Source organism: Centrocercus urophasianus, unplaced genomic scaffold (genome assembly GCF_019232065.1).
Source record: "Centrocercus urophasianus isolate 14NV4802_14NV808 unplaced genomic scaffold, USGS_Curo_1.0 seq_21, whole genome shotgun sequence".
Classification (NCBI taxonomy): Eukaryota; Metazoa; Chordata; class Aves; order Galliformes; family Phasianidae; genus Centrocercus; species Centrocercus urophasianus.
Window position 1 is genome coordinate 18,561,574 of NW_024884767.1, and position 9,235 is coordinate 18,570,808.

Here is a 9,235-nt window from a genome sequence, read left to right on the forward strand (position 1 = left end):
CTGTCTCTTCAGGGCTGGAAGCTAGCTTAGCTTCTTCCCCTTGCTGAGACTTAAGTCAGGGCTGTCATCTTGCCCATGTCACTGCACAATGCCACAGATCAATCTCTCTCTGATTTCTGGATATTTCTCAGCCTGGTGATTTTCATTCATAGCCTGACCACCTGCTCAAAAAGTTTATGAAGCTGGAAACACCTGCACTCTTAACAGCTCCCTCTTTCCTCCGGCTCTTGGGAGATATTCAAGCACAAGTAAAAGAATTACAAGACTGATCAACCACTAAGGTGAACTTCTCCACAAAGGGGATTGCTCCAGTTGCTGCGGGACACAGCAGTAGTCATAAGAACAACAGAGGTAACAAATAGAGGGGCCCTGCTCCCAGCCAAGGGGGAAAAAGATTAATAGAGTGTATTGGACTGCATGGATTAGATGGCCTGGCACATCAGAACCACAGAAATGTAAGGTCCTGGTGGACACTGATGCACAGTGCACTCTAATGCCCTCGAGTCACCAAGGGACAGAATCAATTTATATTCATGGGGTGACTGGGGGTTCCCAAGAGCTGACTATGTTGGAGGTTAAAATCGGCCTCACTGGTAAAGACTGGCAAAAGCACCCTATTGTGACTGGCCCAGGGGCTCCATATATACTTGGTATTGATTACTTCAGAAGGGGATACTTTTAGGATCCGAAAGGGTATTGATGGGCCTTTGAAATAGCTGCTGTAGACACAGAAGGTGTTAAGCAGTTGTCTGTTTTGCCTGGCCTATCAGAATATCCATCTCTTGTGGGGTTGCTGCGAGTGAAAGAGCAACTGGTACCGATTGCTACAAAAATGGTGCACAGATGGCAGTACCTCACCAACAGGGATTCCTTGCTCCCCATTCATAAATTGATTCATCAACTAGGGAGCCAGGGAGTGATCAGCAAAATTCACCTTTTAGCAGCCCCATATGGCCATTGCATAAAGCCAGTGCAGAATGGAGGCTGGTGGTAAACTATTGTGGCCTGAATGAAGTCACACCCCCATTGAGTGCTGCTGTGCCAGACATGTTAGAACTCCAGTATGAATCAGAGAAACCAGCCAAGAGGTATGCCACCACTAACATTGCTAGTGCAGTCTTTTCCATTCCTTTGGCCACAGAATGCAGGTCATTTGCCCCAGTGTGGAAACACAGTTCAACCATTTGCCATGGGTTGATCCAAGCCGCACTGGAACAGGGGAGTTCTCCCGAGCACTCACAGCACACTGATGACACTATTGTGTGGGACAACATATCACGGGAAGTTTTTGAGAAAGGAGAGCAAATAATCCAGATGCTTTTGCTTGCTGGTTTTGCCATAAGCAATGCAAAGCCACGTAATGGGGGTTTGGGCTGCTTCTGAAATAGTCAATACCAAAATGCAGCTCCTTCTGGCACCTCGAGCTGCCAAAATTAAAGTGGCTCAAATAGACTTGGATTGGCAACACAAAAGTGAAGTATTTCTTGCTTGGTGGGCCCATGAGATTTCAGACCATCAAGGAAGAAATGCAACATACAAGTGGGCTAGACACCGAGGGTTGGACTTAACTATGGACGCTACTGCATAGATTATTCATGACTCTGAAACATGTGCCATAATTAAACAAGCCAGGAGGATGAAACCTCTCTGGGCGATGGCAAAAGTACAAATGTGGAGAGGCATGGCAGATTGATTACATCACCTTGCCACGATCTCACAGTGATAACTGTTATGTGCTTACCATAGTGGAGGCAACAACTGGATGGCTTGAAACATATGCAGCACCCCATTCTACTGCCCAAAATACAAAGTTAGGTCTTGAGAAACAATTGCTGATAACACACTAAGGGCAGTTGTTGGTACAATATTTACAAAACACAATCTCCCTTGAATGTATAACTTCATAATGCTGACAGAAAACATGGACAAAATGGAAAAAGATTAAGGAAGTTCAGGAAAAAAAAAGAAACGCTTCTGATTTTAGCGAGTACCATCCACAGTTTTATTGAAGTTCTTTCAATTTCTTCAAACTAACACAAAAGCATGGTATTAAGTGCTTAGACAGCTATTCCAAAAGCTCAGAGAGACAGATTTGATTTCTTTTTGATACAGATTACTTTTTGTGACCTTCAGCAAGTCTTCAAAGGGTAGATTCACAAGGTACCTTACTGCTGAAATGAGTTTCTCAAAATCTTAGATCAACTACAGCTTGCTTCTGCCAAGACTCAATCAATAAATGTTTTCACTTCAAAATACTTATGTGAGTTTACAGAAGTGTCAGTAGTAGATTTATTGGTCTGTATTTATTTATTTTTTGTCAGACTTGCCTGCAGTCAGACATAAATTTAGTGTTTCCTGTTTATGGTGGTTGTGGGAATTGGAAAGGGCAAAATAATTGACATTTTACACTGAAGATGACCTTAAACACTTGACTATTATCCACAGTAGAAGTCTTAATTTTTTTATTGTTTTTTGTTTTGATATTATTCTTAGAATAGAGGACTGAACAAGATCTTCTGGAGTATAAGCCTGAAATGTTCCTATGAGATATGAAATCAATATATTTCTGACTCACTTTATCTTGAGAAAAGGATCTACTGATGGAGCCCAAGTGGAAAGATAGGGGATAAGGTACTTTTCTCTGTGGTTTTCACCAGCACTACATACTGTGTTGCATTGCCTCCTACGCTACTAACCCAAACCAGGTCAGGGCCAAATAACTGCACGTATACACCAATATGATGAACAGCAAAATGGTGTTTATTACACGTGAACCCTAGCTTATATACCCTATGTGCTTCGTCTACGCCCCTAAAGCATGTGCCATACATCAATCATAGAGCTGGGGAGGTCCTGCCACGTCACATCCTGAGGGGTGTCTCGCAGTTGCCTACTACAATTCTGCCCACTGTGTAAGCATGTGTTGATTATTGTACAGAGAGTCATATGGCTGTGCCAAATTTGTGCACTTAGTATGAAGAAGAATGGTTGCAATGCTGAACCACAAAGGAAATGTAAAGTCTACAAACAAGTCCCCTTGGAGCCTCCACTCTATATTAATAAGGTTATATTTCCTTACTTTATGGTACAAATAGTGCAAATGCAAAAGCAGTATACAGAATCCATGTGTTTTCTATGTATGGACATGTAAATGTACATGCGTACATATAAATTGCGATATGCTGGAAAATCTGTGATAATATAATGATTTCAAAATAAGTACCTAAAATCAATAACGTATGGCTATTTTAGTAGCATTGTAATATTGAATAAAGCTTACAGAAATTATCGTTATATTTCTTACAATAGAGCCTAGAATCACCTGAGGGAGACAGCCAGAACAAGCCTGCTGCGAATAATGCCGTGAGTGGGAACAAATATAACATAATAATCTGCTCTCACAGCAGTTAGGTAGAGGACTAACTGTCACACAGAGTGCCATTGTAAAAGAACCTAACACCGTGAGTTCACTAAGAGGTAGAGGATTTATGAATGAATACCTTCCATATTCTGCAGTACAAATTCCAAGAATAAGGTAATAAAGTGTTCTTTGTTACACTGCAATTATGTAGGTCCACTTAAAACTTTCTGAAGACATTTATTATAATTTATAATTCTTTTTGAGAAACAGTATTCAAAATAACTTTGGAACTGATGGTGCTAAAAATTGAAGAGGAAGGGGAGATTGTTAATTATTAGTTGAGATTTGTGTTGATTTCACTCACAGAACATACATCCTCTCTAGTTGAAGAATATCCTGGTAAATTATTTTATTTAAATTAAAAAAAATATACTAACCAACAGAATAGAACAAATAATTTCTTCAGAATTTGAAGGAAATTAACATTTATCTATCCAAATACTTAGGTTAGAATTTATGCACTTGTTTGCTTTCCACTTTGAGAGTTAATTCAGTTCACTGTAAAGTGCATGTTAAAATTACAATGTAAACTGCCCCCTGAATTTTGGTCTTAATGCGGATCACTGCATGTGAAAAGGGAATGTGCTTACACAGCGTGTGTTATATATCTCACCACAGTACAGTCTGAATTATAATGATAATGAAGGGCATCCCTTACAGTTGGCACAGCTGGAACAATCATCATGGTGAAAATGGGAGAAGAAACAAACAGGAGAGGAATGCTCACCTCTAACCAAAGATCTAGGCTTGTAGGAGAGACTCCACAGAGCAGAGACCTACAGAAAGAGATCCTTCACCAGCAGCAGTCAGCCCTTAAATGGGGTCTTCTAGTCACACAGGTGAATTGCCCTCACCTGTGCTCCCAAACTTGACTCAGTCCTTTCCACAGGTGATCAATTTAGCATCCTAAATAGCAGAACTGCATAAATTACTATATTACCTGTAACATTTTGTTTTCCTTCACCAAAAAACAAGCACCTGCTCATAAAAGCAAACCAAGACCAAGGCAAGGAAACAGAATTCACATACACACATATTGCAGGTGAAGAACACACAATAGCATTCTTAGATAAAAACACCAAATTTAACAGCATTATCTTCAAAAAAGTAATTCAGTAAAGATGAAATATTTAAATAAATCTTTCCATTACTAAAATGTACAATTTCAATAGTTCTTTTCATAATTTCTGAGTGCAAGTAGTTCTTATTAACTGTCTGAAATGTAGTTCTCCCCAGGTTGGCTCTTTCGCATCATGAAAATCAACTATTATTGTATGTGCAAAATCCAGAGACCTAACTGAAAATATTAACCAACATTAAACATAAGCTAAAACATAATCCAGGGCTACGTACCTGAGTTGTACTATAGTGTGGTATCATTTGGTGTTACAAAACACAAATGATTATTTTAGCAACAGAAGACTTTACTGCTCCGTGGTGTATTAGGAAGATACTAACAGATAAAAGGAGCATTAGTATTCATACATAAGAACAAGAAATTAAAAATGCTTCAATTTTAGGAGGAGACAAAAAACAGACTCTCCTCTTGACCAGTTCTAATTTTCACATACTTGTTTAAAAAATAAAATAAAATAAAATAAAATAAAATAAAATAAAATAAAATGAAATGACAAAAAAAACCCAACAATATTTTGGTATCTGTTCTATTGTGTTAAGGGGAGTTTTATCATGGTAGAATGGGAAGTCTCAGTACAATTGAGCTCAATGTGAACTACTGAATTCAGGAAGCTTGATTGTGAATAATCGTATCAGAACTGAACTTTCAGTTTTTCTGTAGAATGACTAGACTAATAAGAACAGTGAAACAGTGAAAACACAACATAAATTTTCAACTCACAGTTTGAAAAAATGGCTTAAGAGTATTGCTAACTTTGACAGAAATTGCAGTTTCATAGGATTATTGGACCATTGTGTGAGTCCTTGTAGTTATTGCAAATCTTGTGATGATAACTTATTTAAATGTGAAATATGGGTTATGGCTTTGCGTAAATTTCATGCTAATTTAAACAGAAAATCCACCCTTTATATAATTTAAGATGTGCTTTCTCTGTATAAAAAGAATACTTAGTGTATTAGCATTATTTTCAAATGAATGACAAATATAATTACTATTATATTTTGAATTGTGGAAAAGAGAGATTAGAACTCCATATGAAGCCATTGAAAACTGAAAAGTCAGGTCCCAGTTGTAAAATATTTTTTTATTTTTCTCAGACTTTTATAAATCTGTGGAATATTTGGTCAAAAAAGAGTTTCAGACCTGTGCCAATGGTGTGAATCAAAGAAGAATGTTAAGAATCATAATAGATGAATGAATACATGCCAGTGAGTAGGTTTTTTAAGGTGGAATTTTTGCCAGTGTGATATTGTGCCCACGTTTTTCATTTATGAAGAATTTGGAGTATCACTTTTAACCATGTTCAAATTATAACACAAAATCTTTCAGGCACAAAAAAATCATACATGTGCCTCAGTGCTTTCTGTGGGTTGCATTAACACTGCTGAAATCAGAGTTTTTCCAGTTGAAGATACATTTCTATTTATATTAAAACCCTTTGTGAACTTGGAATAGCACTCAGTAGCCAGTCAAGCATAAACCAAGCTGTCAGTTTGGTATACCTACTCACTGTCTTTCTCTAGAAAATTATAGCATATAGCTTATAACATTAGAAATAGAAGTAACTCCATCAAGAATGACACTGTAATTACAATGAATACCTTATTAGGAAGCCACAATTAACTTCCATCCATAGGGTCCATTCTCTCCACAGCATCATTTGTCAAACCAGCAACTGTGAAGTACCTCCATGAATTTTGATATTCAGCTTGCACTGAATGAATAGAATCCTGATCCCACTCTTACTGCAATGTGGCACTGCAGTCTGAGAGGCTGAATCCTCTGGGCACAGATGTCCCTAGGTCTGATTTGGCAAAATATTGTGCAACTTATATCAAGACTAGGTAAGAGAGAGGAAGAATTTGACAAAGAGATACTATTTTTTATTTTAAATATTTATTATACACTTAGCTTGTACTTGGATGCACTTTTGAGAAAGAAAACAAAGAGAAAATAAAACTGGCATGTTGAGAATAAGGTAAATGAAGTAATAATGAAAAGCTCTGGTTATGTTTACAGCTGGACTTGCATAGAGTCCAGCTTGCATAGACTCTGCTCTGTGCTCCCATTCTTCTGATTACCCATGCTATGTGAGTCCTAGACTAGCTCTGATTCAATGGATTTAAGAGTCAGTGTTTGCGCTGAAGCACAAGCACAAGAAGTCTGCAACTAGGTGAGAGTGTAGCCCTGATGCACATTGGTGTTGCTGGGTAAGTGACTCGGTTCCTCTATTGTGACAACATATGTCTTTGTGTATGTAAGCCTTTATACTATCTACGGCTGGCTAAAAGTTGTAAGCATTACTGTGGCTTATATTGCATTGCCGCTAAGGAACAGTAAGCAAGAATTTCTTTTTAAAATGCTGAAATATGTTGGCCTGCTATTCTCTGTGGGAAAGGCAGATATATACATTTGGCATATCTGATTCAAACATCTAAAGCTTATCACATGCCTTGACATTAACAGTAGCACAATGCATTTTATTCTTTAAATAATGAGAAAGTCTTTGTGCAATGAATGCAGTGTAAAATGAGAATATAAAATGTACAATATTATTTCATGAAAGAGCTACCTCTGAAAGGTCATTAAGTGTAAACTGTCTTTAATAAATTATAGTGTAATACTTATGCTACACAGGATTGTCTTATACAATATACATGCTACAGCAACTCCTTTCACTATTGATCTGAAGTTTCATGTAAGAAATCATACAGATGAAACCAGCATTAATAGACTTGAGAAAGCCATTCTGCTAATATGTACTGATCACATGCACATTTTGGTGAATGAGAAGTCATCACTCCTGTATTTATTCAGAAGCAAACTGCTCCATTTTTTTTTTTTGAGAGGATAGTGATGGAAGTGATGGTAGTATGCATGCATGCCCCAAACCTCTGCACTTCCCTGGATGTGTGGGAACTACTGAGTCATGGCCTGAACCTCTGATTGATCACCTGAGGTGAGCAATGATTCAGACAGAGGAGCACAGGTGAAGGCAATTCACCCGTGCTGCCAGAAGAGGTGGAGACAGGCTCCACCCCTTTTAGACCTATTTAAGAGCTGGCTACCAGTGGGGAAGAATCTCTTCTGGAGATCTGCTCTGCTGGAGTTTTGTAAGTGAGCCCAGGATATGGGTAAGCTTTCTATCTATTCTCTTTGTTATCATAATTTGCTTTGCCAAACTCTCTTGTTTATTTTGTAATTATAGCATCTTAATATTCGTTGTCTGTACACTGGAGCAGGTGCTTGGAATAGGAAGCACTAGATAGCAAGATCTCTGACTTCAGAATCATGGAAGGAAAGAGATAAGTCACGAGTATTCAGCCTTTTGGTTTTCATGGACTGTTGGGTTTGTTATTAGGTGACTAACCGGGGATTTGGGCTGTCATGGTGCAGGCAGCTGGACTGTCTCATGATAAGCACATATGGGAGTTATTCAGCATTGTGGTAGGTGCTTGGAACAGTGCGTCCATTGGCCTTGAGGAAGAAATTAAGTGAAGAAGAAAGAGCTGAGGGATGAAGATAAGGAACAAGAAGATGGACACCACCTGGAGATGACCACCATGGAACAATGTAACAATGAAGGGCCAATGGTAGGACTGGTGTTGGGCAGCCTGGACTGATACCCACCAATAAGATTCTGACAAGTGACTCTGGAGGGTATAAAAGATACTATTGAATTTCAATAAATGCTATTTTGCAGCATCCCCCATATTGGTGTCTGTGGTGCAATGGCCCTAGCGAGGAGAGATTGCGGATGGAGCAAGGAGAGATCGCTAGCCCCTGCAGTGAAGGATCCTGTAATGGTGGTGTGTCTGCAGCAATGGGCTGCATTAAGAAAAGACAAATTGTCTTGGGCCACATATAACATACAATTGAGTTAACGTATATAAGTAACAAAACTTAATTTTTATATACTTTTTATTAAAACTTAAAAAAAAAAAAACAAAAAACAAACCAACAATAAAAACATAGAAGTAGTGGCGTACTTGACCTTGTTTTTCTGAACATGAGCTGACAGTGTGCCCAGGTGGCCAAGAAGGCCAATGGCATCCTGGCTTGCATCAGAAACAGCGTTACAAGCAGGAGCAGAGAGGTGATTGTTCCCCTGTACTCAGCTCTGGTGAGGCTGCACCTCGAGTACTGTGTCCAGTTTTGGGCCCCTCACTGCAAGAAAGATATTGAGGCCCTGGAATGTGTTCAAAGGAGGGCAACAAAGCTGGTGAGGGGCCTGGAACACAGGACATATGAGGAGAGGCTGAAGGAGCTGGGAATGTTCAGCCTGGAGAAGAGGAGGCTCAGGGGAGACCTCATTGCTCTCTATAACTTCCTGAAGGGAGGTTGTAGTGAGCTGGGGGTCGGCCTCTTCTCTCGTGTCATTAGTGATAGGACCAGGGGGAATGGCTTCAAGCTACGGCAGGGGAGATTCAGGCTGGACATGAGGAAGTATTACTTTTCAGAAAGGGTGGTCAGGCACTGGAACGGACTGCCCAGGGAGGTGATGGAGTCACCGACCCTGGGGGTGTTCAAGGAAAGGCTGAATGTTGTGTTGAGGGACATGGTTTAGTAGGAGCTATTGGGAATAGGTGAACGGTTGGACTGGGTGATCTTTTAGGTCTTTTTCCAACCTTGGTGATTCTGTGATTCTGTGATTCTATGAAAATAATACGTCAGTG